Here is a 14,675-nt window from a genome sequence, read left to right on the forward strand (position 1 = left end):
GGCCAAAAACTGGAATCATAATCAAAGAGATAAGACTCCAGTGCAATAGATGACAGTCGGTAAACTGTAGTCGACTTAAAATGACTACGGCGTTCGGCAGTAGTTAGAGGCCAAATTTCTGGTAGTGATAAGTGATATAGATATAGCTTTGAAAACATTTAAAACATATTTGATTTGGATGAAAAAACATTTTCAAGTTTGAAAGTGAAAACAATTTTTCAAAATTCAAACTATTTTTATAATATCTCCATTTCAAGTAAATATTCAAAAAATAAAAAAATTTCAATCTTACACATTATATTTATTATACCTGAAAAAAAAACATTTTTGCTCAAGGAAATTTTTCCATTTGAGTTCTAGAACTGTCGGAATGGTATCCGAGATCCGGAATAAAAAATTTCCAGAAATCCTGGAATCTTGGACTGCAAGCACCTCGGAGTATAGTCGCCGTAGACGGCGGCTCCGGTGTCCAATTGAGCTAATTCTAAATGATTTGGAAAGTAAACTCACATGAATTTAATTTGGTTCAAGAGCCATTCAAATCCGAATTCCGCGCAGAGAGATGCACTCATTTTACCGAGAGGCATTCTTAAGCTCAAGGAATTTTAGACAGAAATTCGGCCGAGGACAAATATGCAAAAGAATTAAGTGTAACAGAATGTTTTATTGAGTTGTTAAGTCTCGTTAATGTGTTTTATTAACAAATGAATAGTATAGCACAAAAGAAAATAACAACAAACATAAAACAAGCGAGTAAATAAATAAAGCTAGTAAGACAAAATTACTACTTCATGAAATTACCCGAAATTCTCAAACTTCTCAAAACACGATTTCGATTATGAAAAAATTAAAAACTTTTAGAACTAATTCTAATGTGTTTTAATATCATCCCAATAGTGTAGAAAATCAATATGCATTTTAATTTAAAGGCCTGAGCAATAAATTAAAAAAATCTAAAAAACAATTCTAGCGAATTCATTGCCCGAGTAAAATTAAGAAAACAATTTTCATACTCAAAGTTTAAATTACATGTTCATGCTTAAACTTTGACCAAAGCTCTGATACCATTTGTTGGAATAGATCTAGGACTAAGAATAATTTATCGCTTCTAGCAAGCGGCGGAATATAAAAAATTCTTTAAAACATGTAAAACGATGTTACTACCTAAACAAAGTGCATGAATATATAATTTAAAATTAATAACTATTAAGAGTTTTCACTCGGTACCAACCTCGTTTGAAGCTTGAGCATTGAGAAGCCTTTTGAAAGGTTGAAACGCTCGTCTCCCCACTTAGCTTGTCGCCTAGCATCTTCTTGAATCCTAGTAACCACGATAGTTTCTATCACTAGAGTCGAGTTTAGAACGGATTAAGTGTGTGGGCATTATTAAACTCAATGACTCAAGAATTAGTCATAGAGCCAAAGAGCTAATACAAAATGCTAGGTCTAATGAGGACCTAGGTGCTAAAACAAAAGAGCAAGAAGTAGAGAGAGAGCGAGAGAGAGAGAGAGAGAGAGAGAGAGAGAGAGAGGGATCGGCTAAGCTAGAGAGAGAAGCTCTCAATCTCAAAAACTTGTATCAACATTGTGAATGAGGTGTGGTATTTATAGGAGAAAGGATTGCCTTGAAGAGGTAGTTTCCTCTTTTCAATTGAATATCACATATTCATGAGCACAATCTTTACCTATCATAATAATACCAAGGTTGGAAATTTGTTTCCCTTTCTCTAGTTGGTCGTCCAACATCATAGCATTGATGCTATAAATTTGTTTCCTCTTTTCCTTTTTGGCAAGTATCTTCATACATTAATGCACAAAATAATTTTCTATTTCTTTTGATGGAGGCCACGAAAGTTGCTTCTAGAACATTGTGGGAGTGGATATCGTCCCCTTCCCCCAGGCGAGTTGGACCAACAAGGCCCAAAGCCAGTTCGGCCCAAAGAGCTCAAGATGATCGCTAGTTCGGCCCAGTGCAATGGTCTCTCCCCCGCTAGGGTGCAGTAAAGCCCAGATCGGAGTCCGAGGCCTGCAAGCCTTATGTCTCTGAAGGATGAGCCCGCCAAAATAACGTATACCAGCCATTCCCTCGAGGAAACGGTCAAGTCGCCTAAAGAAGTGGATGAGCCCCGAGATCGGCGAGGCAGAGACTATTTCCCGCCGTACACGTGGAGCAAGTTAAGAGAAGGAGATGACCAAAGAGCTAGCTAGAAAAGTCGATCATTTCTCATTTTACGGGACATATTTTTCTAAAGAAAAAGGAAGTTCATACCATTTTGATATTTTTAGCCTTCAGTTCATTTGTTCTGCGTTCAATCCCCATTCATTTTGTTTCGTGCAAATTTTTAATTCAATAAAGAAATCTTTCTTTCGTTCGTATTGATATTTATATTATTCATATATTTGACATCCTCAAATTTTGATCTCCTCTTCTTAATCGGATTCTGAGGCCCTCCCTTATCAAAATAAATATACGAATATTTTGCGTTCAATAACATTCGTGTAGATTGTTGAAACGAGAAATTGCTTCAACAAACATGCTTCTAGATGTTTCTTTATTTGTTCACGACAATACAAGAAAAAAGTCCATATAGAATTTTCACATAAAATTCCATAAAATGAAATTCAATCATCAATGCCCAAATACCAATGTTGGCCGTGTGGATCCATTTACATTTTCATCATATGACAATGTCCAAAATCTTATTTTGACATTTATACCATCTTATGTCCTAATGAACAAAATTACCTTTTAGACAATTTTCGTAAAATTCGTCTAGTTCAACACTTGAACTTGTTTTGACTTAGTTACTAGTTTAACAAATCCTACTCTAATGACTCGTGGTAGTGACATCATGGATCCAAATGAACCAAGCTTGAGCTAGCATGCTTGGACACAAAAGTTCACAAACCTTTTCCAAGTTCTAGCTTAATACCAACCGACTCCACTAAAGAGTTGACACTGAAAATCTCTCGGTTCAAATGAATATATTTTCTACTCAAAATTCTACTTAATTGTGATGAATTGATCCATTGAATATTATCTATGTTTACCCTTCATGAATATCATCAACTAGATGGGATTTATAAAATTACCATTTTACTCTTATAGTTGTTATTTCCTCAACTCTTTTTGTCACTTGTGAATAAGTTAGAAACAATGTATTGGTGAGGAGCTAACAAGTCACATTGATTCATCCAAAAGAGTCATGACTCAATTTGGACACTGGCCAGTTCATTTATTCACATTCCAAGGAACAAAGCATGAGGTGATATACATTGCATTTCAGCAATCTTGTACATGAATCACATATCTATGAGATCTTCACAAAGTTGTTCATGACATCTTCATAACTTAGTACTTCATCAATTGGTCTTGTCTATTTCACATAGTGAATCTAGAATTCTAACTTTCTCATATGATAGTGTGTAAGCTATGAAGTGACATGTCTCATTTCAGGATTGAGGTAAGTATGATGCAATTCATACATAGCGACTTCGAGACATAAGAGGTTAAATGGTTTGTTCTTATCTTGTCTCTAGAAGTTCACTGGTCAATTCAGTACCTTCGGAAGATACCTAGAAGAACTATAGAGTCTCCAACTCTCTATGTCTCATAACCAGACATCATAGGTTCTCCTAACAATCATACTGAGATCAATAGCCCTTTGATCCTTAGATTGTGAATATACTGTTTTAAGCAAATCATGAAGAGTTTGTTTATGCAAATATATATTTGACTCTTCATTTGTTGTTACGTTTGTTTAACGACTAAAGAGTAAGGTTTATCATAAAGCTTTAAACAAACAAGGAAGAATGAATGAAAGTTTCAACTCTCTTTATTAATTATTCTACAGTTACAAGCAAGAGTCTTTGTGAGACTTTATTACATCAAATGAATATAAGTAATAACTACTAATCTTCTTGTGGGAATCATTGAAAACAAACTCTCACTTGACTCAAAGAAGATGTGAGTAGTCCTTCATGCCTAATCCCTCCCGATGCTGGTCGAAGACCTTGTTCGCTAGGGCCTTGGTGAATGGATCTTCTAGGTTGTCCACTGTTGAGATCTTCTTTACCTTCACATCTCCGCGGTGCACAATCTCTCGAATCAAATGGTATTTCTTCTCAATATGTTTAGAGCGCTTATGGCTTCGAGGTTCCTTTGAGTTAGCGACACCCCCACTATTATCACAATAAAGGGTCATGGGCTCGTCGACGTTTGGAACGACTTTCAAATACTTAAGGAATTTTTTAAGCCATACAGCCTCCTTGGATGCTTCACAAGCAGCCACATATTCTGCTTCCATTATGGAGTCAGCAACGCAGGATTGCTTAATACTCCTCCACGCAATAGCTCCACCATTAAGGATGAACACAGATCCCGAAGTGGATTTCCTGAAATCCTTATCCGCTTGAAAATCGAAGTCGGTATATCCCGTCATAGTCAGGGCAGTACCTAAATATGTAAGCATCAAGTTCATAGTTCTTCGAAGATACTTAAGAACATGCTTAATAGCAATCCAGTGCTTGGGTCCAGGGTTGGATTGAAAACGGCTAACTACACCAACTGCGAAGCAGATATCAGGTCTAGTGCAAAGCATATCATACATGAGACTTCCTACGGCTGAGGCGTAAGGAATTTTCCTCATGTCTTCAATCTCTTGTGCAGTCTTGGGAGACTGGTCCTTAGAGAGTGAGACTCCATGCCTAAAGGGTGTTTGGACCTTCTTGGAGTCTTGCATCGAGAAGCGATCCATCACCTTATCAATATAAGATGCTTGAGAGAGCGATAAAGTCCGGTTTTTCTGATATCGAAAGATTTGGATCCCCAGAATGTACGCGGCTTCTCCTAGATCCTTCATATTGAATTGCTTTGCTAGCCAGACCTTAACCTCATATAACTTACCCACATCATTACCTATGAGTAATATATCATCGACATATAGTACTAGAAACATAACTTTGCATTCATATATTAACTTGTAAACACACGGCTCATCTATTGACTGCTCAAAGTCGAAGCTCTTCACAGTTTAATCGAATCTAATATTCCATGACCTAGATGCTTGCTTTAATCCATAAATCGACTTAAGCAACTCAAAAACCTTGGTCTCTTGACCTTCTTCCACGAAACCATCTGGTTGAGCCATATAAATGCACTTGTCAAGATTGCCATTCAAGAAGGCAGTCTTGACATCCATTTGCCAGATCTCATAATCGAGCGCTGCAGCTATGGATAGGAGTATGCGGATGGATTTAAGCATCGCGACTGGCGAGAAGGTTTCTTCATAGTCAATCCCTTCTTGTTGAGTATAACCCTTAGCCACAAGTCGTGCTTTGAACGTCTCGACGTTCCCATCCGGACCATTTTTCTTCTTGTATATCCACTTATATCCTACGGGTTTAATCCCTTCAGGAAGGTCTACAAGTTTCCAGACTTTGTTGACGTACATCGAGTGCATTTCAACTTTCATGGCATCAAGCCAAAGGTTTGATTCAAAACAAGTCGTCGCTTGGCTATAGGAAACAGGATCATCCATGTCAGAGACGGCTACAAGAGTATCTCCATAAGAAATGTACCTGTCAGGCTTTTGAGTAGCCCTCCCACTACGTCGAAGTACCACTTGACGAGATTCTGATGAGTTAGGTTGTGTTTCGGTTGGGGTAAGAACAGTTCTTATAGAAGCTTCCTCACCCAACTTTTCTTCGAGCATAATTTTGCTTCTAGGGTTTACATCTTTCATGAAGTCCTCCTCAAGGAAACGAGCATTCGTGCTAACGAAAGTCTTGTCGTCCTCGGGACTATAGAATGTGAAACCTTTGGTTTCCTTTGGATATCCAACGAACAGACACAATTCTGACCTACTAGCCAACTTGCTAGTCTTTTGCCTCAGCATGTGTGCAGGGCAACTCCAAATTTTGATGCGGCCTAGATTTACTTTACGGCCAGTCCATCGTTCATAAGGAGTACCAGGAACCGTTTTAGACGGAACGTGGTTCAGAATGTAAGCGACTATTTCGAGGGCATATCCCCAAAAGGAAAGAGGGAGTGATGAGTAACTCATCATTGATATAACCATCTCCATAAGAGTTCGGTTTCTTCTCTCTGACACTCTGTTTTGTTGAGGTGTGCCAGGTGCGGTAAGCTGAGAAGCGATACCTCTTCTTTAAGAAAGTCATCGACCTCTCTAGACATATACTCACCTACTAGATCAGATCGAAGGGTTTTGATCACTTTGCCAGTTTTCTTTTCCACTAAAGCCCTAAAGACCTTAAATACGTTAAAGGTCTGGGATTTGTGTTTGAGCAAATAGACAAAACCGTATCTTGAGTAATCATCAGTGAAGGTAACGAAGTATTCGTATCCTCCACGTGCCTGTTGACTGAGCGGACCACATACACCAGAATATACTAGTTCCAGCAATTCAGTGGCTCTTCGACCCTTATCGGAGAAAGGTCACTTAGTCATTTTCCTTCTATGCAGGATTCACAAGTAGGTAGTAAACCTATTGCAGAGGCTTGGAGTGGACCATCCCTCACAAGTCTCTTAATCCTGTCTAGACTGATATGACCAAGTCTTAAGTGCCAGAGATATGTTGAGTTTGTTAGATCGGAGGATTCAGAAAGTTTCATCCTCTTTGGCTCCCTAACTATATCGTTATCTATTTCAGTGTCTAAAAGAGAAGGTTGCGTGGGATAAAAGTAGAAAAGAGCATTCTTCATACATGCATCAGTGACAAAAGAATTATCAGGAAACGAAATACGAATTCCATTCTTAATGAACTTTAAACAATAATCTTGCTCACGAAGACGAGCAACATATATTAAGTTCTTTCCAAAGGAATGAACGAAATAAACATTATTCAAGTTTAAAGTGCGGTCTTCGAGAGACAGCATCACAGATCTCACAGCCTTCGCAGACACCAGGTTCCCATCACCCCACTTGAAGCAGAAGTCGTCTTCCTCTAAGCTTTTGGTTTTCTTGAAACCAGTCAAGGAACAACAAATTGTTGGAATCGATCTAGGGTTTAAGAAAATAATTAACGCTTCGGGAAGCGGCGGAATTTTAAAAATTTTCTTTTACAAGTAAAAACGGTTTTTACTAACCTAGACAAGTGCAAGTACATGTAATTAAAAACTAATATGAGCTAAGAAGTTTACTAACCTTTCTTGAAGCTTGATCTTTGAGAAGCTCTTAGAAAGTTGCAACGCTCGTCTCCCCTCGCAGCACGTCTCTCTTCCTTTCCTCGGCACCTCGAGCAACCACGAAAGTTTCTATCACTAAATCACTCGAAATAAAGGAATTAGTGAGTGGACACTTTTAAACACTACGACTTAAGAACGAGTCTTGAAGTCGCAGAGCTAAACACTAGGTCGAGTGAGGACCTAGGTGCCAAAACAAGAAAAATCGAAAATAAACTAGAGAGAGAGAGTGAGGAGTTTCGGCCACAATGTCTAGAGAGAGAGTCTCTCAATCTCTAACTTGTGTGGAATGAATAGAATGAGAGGAATGAGGGTCTTATTTATAGGAGAAGGGTTGGCCTTGGAAAGAAGTAGTTTCCTCTTATTTTCCAAGCCTTTATGAGCAATCTTTATTGCCCATTCCTATCCAAGATAGGCGCCCACCTCATGCACATCCACAAGGGATTAGTTTCCTCTTTTGTTTCTCTCTTGGTTGCCTTGGCCGAAATTTCCTATACAAGTATGGGAAATTTGTTTCCTCTTTTTCTTGTGGCAAGTATCTTCATACATTAATGCACAAAAGGAACTCTCTTTCTCTTGGGTATTTGGGCGCCCAAATCTTCTAGAAAGGCTTCTAGAATTTTCTTCACTTGTTCATGACAACATAAGAAAAGGCCCATTTAGAATTTTCAATAAAATTCTTATGAAATGAAATTAATCCACAAGGCCCAATGATCAAGTCATGGCCGAGTGACATTAAGTCATCAAATGAACTTGTCAAAAAATTTATTGACATTCATTTCATCCTATGTCTCAAAAGACAAAAATACCTTTTTGACAATTTTCATTCTTGTTTTGACTTAGCTTCCAGTTTAACTATTCCTATCGATGTGATTCGTGATAGTGACCTCATGGACCCAAATGAACAAAGCTTGAGCTAAACACTTGGACTCAAAAGTTCACAAACCTTTTCCAAGTTTAGCTTAATGCCAACTGACTCCACTAAAGAGCTGACACTGAAAATCTCTCGGTTCAAATGAATTTATTTTCTACTCAAGAATTCACCTAATTATGATAAGCGGATCCACTGAATATTATCTATGCTACCCTTCATGAATGTCATCAGCTAGTCGGGATTTACTAAATTACCATTTTACCCTTCTAGCTGTTATTTCCTCAACTCCTTTGTCGCTTGTGAATAAGTTAGAAACAATGTATATGACGAGGAGCTAACAAGTCACATTGTTTCATCCAAAAGAGTCAGGCAATGAAGAATGAATGAATGAAGAATGAATGAATGTTTCAAACAATGAAGAATGAATGAATGTTTCAACTTTTATTAATGAATAAGCAGTTACAAGCAAGAGTCTTCATGGGACTATATTACATCAAATGTATACATAGACACTACTACTATTCTTGTGGGCACCATTGACAACATTTGCATCATCTATCTTCTCTGCTTCTCGCTTATAGGTTGATGAAGCTTTTTCCCCATACAGATAATCTTCTATCTGCATTCTCCAGAATATGTAGTCAGATATGTCAAACTTCCCAATCTCATGCGTCGTGCCTTCTTCGACTCTCATCGTCTTCTTCGTTGTGACTCAATCTGAGAAGCTCTGATACCAATTGTTGGGATTTCAACGCTGAAACCTCTCTTACAATTGATGAGAACGCCTATTTTACGTGCGAATTCGCCCTCATTTGATTTAAATTGAGCTAGTCCTTAAGTGTTTTTAATGGTTATCGCGAGTCTTTGCAACATATTTCAGGAAAATAGTGTTATTTGAGAGCCGATGAGTATTCAATGACAAACGAAAGCTTTTATGACGAATAACGAGTCTAAACGAAGCAAAGAAGACTTAGAAGACAAATTCTGGAGCTCCTCGCGCCGCGACAAAAAATCCTCGCGCCGCGACCTTCTTTCGACTTTTGACGGAACTTCTCCAACAGACTTCCTCGCGTCGCGACCTCCTCCAGAAGAAACCTTGCGGCGTGACATAACCTCCGCGCAGCGCGCGTGTCTTCGATTTGGACGTAACTACTTTCCATTTTTGAAGATATTGGGCCGAATCAACTCAACCAAAAGCCCATTTGAGCTCCAAAAATCACCATGGTTCCCATATAAACCACTCATGTAACCTAGAAACACATCTTTTTCTTTTATTTTCAATTTCTTTATTGCTTTTAGGTTGTTTTTTTAGCTTTGCTAAGAGAGAGAGAGAGAGTGTGTTCTTCATTGGAATCGACAACTCCAACGAATCACTTGAACTCACAACAATTGTTTCTCCTTCTTCCTTTACTTTTATTTTATTTTTATGTCTTAAATCTTTATGAACTTCGTTCTAATTTCTATATGAATATCTTTTTGCTTTCCATGCTCATCTTGTTGCTTTTAATTATTTTTCTTTGCGTTTTTTATTATTGTGGGTTCCTGTAGCAGCCAGATTCTTATGGGGTTACGATATAACTAGGGTTGATAATGGAAGGGGGGATTTGTTAGGTTAGATTATGCTTGTTTGTTTCATCTATTGAATTGTTTGTCATGAATCATGCTTAATGTTTTCTAGTTCTTGATCACCATTAGAACTGTTGTCTAGGATTGTTTATTATTCGAAAGAGAATTGATAATCATGCTTTTATTCATGGCTTCATAGTTGATCCTAGGTTAGTAGAAAATCTAGGCAATTTATGTAATCGTTTGAACTCTTGATTTATTACGTGTGATTGTTTTAATACGATTAAAGCCGAGAGGATAATAATCCGTCAATTGCATAGGTTTGATAAATCACTCGAGAGAGGCTAGTGAATAATTTCGATAGAGTGAGAGTAGCATTTATAGGAGTAGATATGACCAGACCGAACGAAAGGCGGAGGAGGCGGCTGTGTGTTGTGGACTTGGGAGCATGTGACACATGCCCTCTAAAAAATTGGGTTACACCTAGGGGCCCAAAGGCAATGCAAAAGTTGCATATATAAGTACGACAAACTTCATACATCTCTTATGTGTTTGGCTTTTGTATGTACAAACTCAAATACAACACATGTATTTCCTCTATAATACTTTGATATCATTTCAACACACTTTGGGATTTCTCATTCAATTTTACTTCAATTTTGAAAAATAAATATTCGATCTTATACTCGTCTCAATGAGGGTTAAGCATATGCTCTAATATTTCGAAATCGATGACTGGGCCCCACTCAACAATTTTCCTCAAATAAGCCTATTAATAAAAATAAATACTTTTTATTTTCTTTTATTTCCAACAATTCCTGCATAGGTAATAGCAACAAAAAGACACGACATGATGTGGAGATAGAATCTACGGTAAAAACCAATATAGGATAGTTAGGCGGAGCCTTTAAACCTTCCACCAGAAATATACAACATCTTTACTAACTATTAAATAAGCACGATGCTCATGTATTGTTAGTGATTTTGTATAAACGATAAAATATCTACCACTAATATCTTTTTGGCACATGTTCAATGTTTTGCAGCTCTCCAACATCGACAATCGCTGTCCGACTGGTGGTGGGTAGGTCCACATGCAAAGACCCCGTAATTACGGTTTTGCCCATGCCATCCCCCAAAAACACGACGTTCCTCTTCACGAGGCCGACTCGTACAGTCTCGTCGTAAAGCCATTCCTTGATGTGAATCAGAACCTCCTTCTCGAGCTTTGGCGCCACGTCTACTCCCTTTTGCACCATCTCGAAGTATCACCCCCCGCCCTTGCACACCATCATATCTGCCATCACTTTCGCCAGAAACCTCCCTGCAACCCCCCATCGATGCTTCTCTACAGCCGCTTCCCTCGCAGAAGCTGTCCATCTCCGTCCTCCGTGGCCTTCATGACGCTGGGTCATTTCCAAAGGCGTCATAAAAGGCAAGCATGGAGAGCACGTCGTTGGAGAAGCCTCGTCAACAAGTCAAGAAACAACATTGTTTTGTGGACGAGTTTGGTGTCATTGACGTTCTTGATGGCCAACAAGCTGTTCGCCTGGTAGAATATGGAAGCACCGAGCCATGCGCATGTGTCCTTGGTCGCGCCATGCTTCACAGCGGGGCTGCTCGTCCACACCCGGTATTCGAAGCTAGCGAGGCTCTCCAGGCAGTTCTTCGCCACCGTGGTCTAGTTGGTATTTGCTGGCAGAGGAGTCCAGGATGGGTTTCAACATTGCCTAAGTTTTTTTTTAAGATTCTCCGACGAGACGCCGATCGCTGTCAGCATTACTTCTGGCGCTGATTGATGTGGATTCCATGACGTCAAGCGAGGTTGTTGGTTCCAAATAATTGGATCTCCGAAGAAACAAAAGTGAAGAAAGAAAAAAAAGAAATAAAACTGTGTGTTTATGGAGCAGACTAACAAGCTTGGGAAATTTTCTTTTGTATTATTTTAGAAGGAAAAATACAATGCATGAGATATGTAAAAGTTGTAACAGCAACAACTATATACATGGAAACAAAATAACGTAACCATAACTTCCTATATAAAAAACGTAAGCATTAAAACCACATTATTATTCCATGATCCCATAACCGCTCAATTATACTAAATATTGTTATTAATACCTTATAACATTTTTTTGTAACTGATCTCATACACATTCAAATTGCCACATCATTCTCCATCAATTCATGAGACCAAGTTAGGCTTAGACTCACAATCTCCCCCGTAAGCTTGATTTGGTTCGAGATTCTTCGCCCCTCTCGCATCTCTGAAAATTTGACTCTTGCTAGGGCCTTTGTGAGAATATCCTCACGTTGCTCTCCAGTGCTTACAAACTCCACAACAATCCGATGCGACTCGACGAGCTAGAAGAAAAATCAGCTTCTCCGTTTTTCTTCATTCTGAGATCCATTCTGCATGAGTGAGCAAGAGGTGCGTCTCCTCCTCTCGTTCACCGCAGCCGCGAAGTCTCTCCTCGTGGACCTTGAGACGACCGACGACCTCCTCGACGGTCATGTTTTTTAGGTCACCGAATCGCTCAATCGCGATGACGATTTGCATGTATTTTTGTGGCAAGGCTCGTAGGAACTTCTAGACGACGGAGATCTCCTCCACTTTCTCTCCCAACGAGCGGATACCTGTCACAAGGATGCCAATTTCATGGCGAAATCGTCCACCAACTCTCCGTCTTTCATGAGAATTGCCTCGAAGTGAGTCCTCAAGGTTTGCACTTTCGCTTCCTTGACTCGCTCCACGCCAACATGCGTCGTCTTTAGTGTCTCCCATGCTTGCTTATCAGAATCCTTCTCTGCCACCATGAGAAGAACGTCCTCAGGAAGCGCTTGATAGATGGCAGCGAGAGCCATTCTATCCTTGCGCTCTTCGACCTCGTCGAGCTCCATGGCGTCCCAAACTTCTTGCGCCTGTAACTTCACATGCATCTTCAACGCTCACACCGAGTAATTACTCGTCGTGAGTAACGGATAATTCAGCGTCACGTTCCTTCTCTTCCAATCTTCGTTGCCGCCATATCTCCTTCGACAGCTTTGCTCGTGACGACGCGTCCTTCGGCATCTTGCTCTGATACCAAATGTTGGTTCCAAATACTTGGATCTCCGAAGAAACAAAAGTGAAGAAAGAAAAAAAGAAATAAAACTGTGTGTTTATGGAGCAAACTAACAAGCTTGGGAAATTTTCTTTTGCATTATTTTAGAAGGAAAAATACAATGCAGGAGATATGTAAAAGTTGTAACAACAACTATATATAGGGAAACAAAATAACGTAACCATAGCTTCCTATATAAAAAACGTAAGCATTAAAACCACATTATTATTCCATGCATGGTTTGAAATTCCGGGGAAACCGGACGGAAACCGGTCCGGAAACTATTTTTTTCAAAGTCCCGGTATTGGTATGGTTCACTTTTTGTTTTTTTCTTGAATTCCGAGGAAACCGTTCCGGTTTCCGGGGAAACCGTCCACTTTCCGGCTGTCTTTAGGCAATTTTTACGCATTCCGACGGAAACTTACCGATAAGTGGTCAAATACCGATAATTCTTAAAATCTGATGATATTTAGTGTTTTTCATGAAATTTGTCGTTAGTTTTTGAAGATTTAGTTTAAATTCTTAGTTTCTAACTTCATTATTGTGTTTAATTGGAGTTTGTATCCAAATTTTTTCAATTTTTTTGTTACATTAGAAAATACGATTTAGATTTGAATGTGTCTTCCAGTTACAACAAGGACTACTACGCACTAACAATTCTAGCTCCCGACACGGTGCGACCATTTTCAGGTTATCCCCTCCACTCCATGTCTGTTGTTGTAGCTCAATATGAGTATGACTATCACTTGGACAGGTACTTTCGTGCACATTCGCATTACATGAGTTAGTATGATTACTGTATGACCGCAGCATACGGTCGCTATCCAGAGTAGTCTTTTTATTTCTTTTATGTTGAATTTGAACTATGGTATTTGGTGGATTGTGTTGAACTTTATCATTTTGGTTTGTATTATTGAACTTAGTTTTTGTTGTGTTTGTAATTTGATAATGTATTGAAACATTGTACACTATTTTTAATTTTATGAATTTTATCATACGTACTTTGTATGTTTTTTGTATATTTATTTTCTGAATTCCTCTCGGTAAATACGGTATTTGACGGTATTCCTCAACGGTAACGGTAAGTTCAACGATACCGGTTTCCTTTTTTTTCTTGCTTTCTCCGGTATTCCTTTACGGTACCAGGGGTTACCCGTAAATTCTGAAACTCGGAACGGTAACGGTAACGATATTTCGATCCTTGATTCCATGATCCCATAACCGCTCAATTATACTAAATAATTGTTATTAAGACCTTATAACGTTTTTTGTAACTGATCCCATACACATTCAGTCATTCTCCATCAATTCATGAGACCAAGTCAGGCTTAGACTCACAGAGGCGTCGCACACATCCGGGAACCACGTGGCCTGGCATGCCTGCTTCACTGGAGGCGAGGACAAGGAAGAAGAAGAAGAAGAAGGAGCAGAAGAAGAAGAGAGATCAGGGAGACGATGGAGAGGCATCGAAATGACAAGAAATTCACCAGTATTTTTTCTTTTTGGTATATGGTTATGGTCCTTATAGAGGCAAGTCATGATTTATTTATACTGTTAAAATATGCATTAATGCAGAGCGATCCGAAGGGAATTCACCGCTATTAATGGCGTCATTAGATGTCCGCCTGTTAGAGATCGTGGAAGGAAAAAGAAAAGAGAAACCTGGGGTCAGAGAGAAGAGACTCAAGAATATAGAAGGTTTCGCATTGGAATTTGCAGATTCAATATCATGAGAGAGAGAGAGAGACGTGTCACGTTGATCTTTGTACCAGATTTATATTTGGTTCTGCGTACTTTGTTTGTAGCTTAGTTGAACACTTGGTAAAATCTGCGACAACAAACGCTCAAGTCTTGAAAGAATTGTGTATTGACGACAGAAATTAAAAATTACTTTAAATTGATTCTTTAATAACATCATTGTTAATATT

This window comes from Urtica dioica, chromosome 4, assembly GCF_054948205.1.
Source record: "Urtica dioica subsp. dioica isolate 48M chromosome 4, U.dioica_male_clone48M_v1_H2, whole genome shotgun sequence".
In the NCBI taxonomy this organism is placed as follows: domain Eukaryota; kingdom Viridiplantae; phylum Streptophyta; class Magnoliopsida; order Rosales; family Urticaceae; genus Urtica; species Urtica dioica.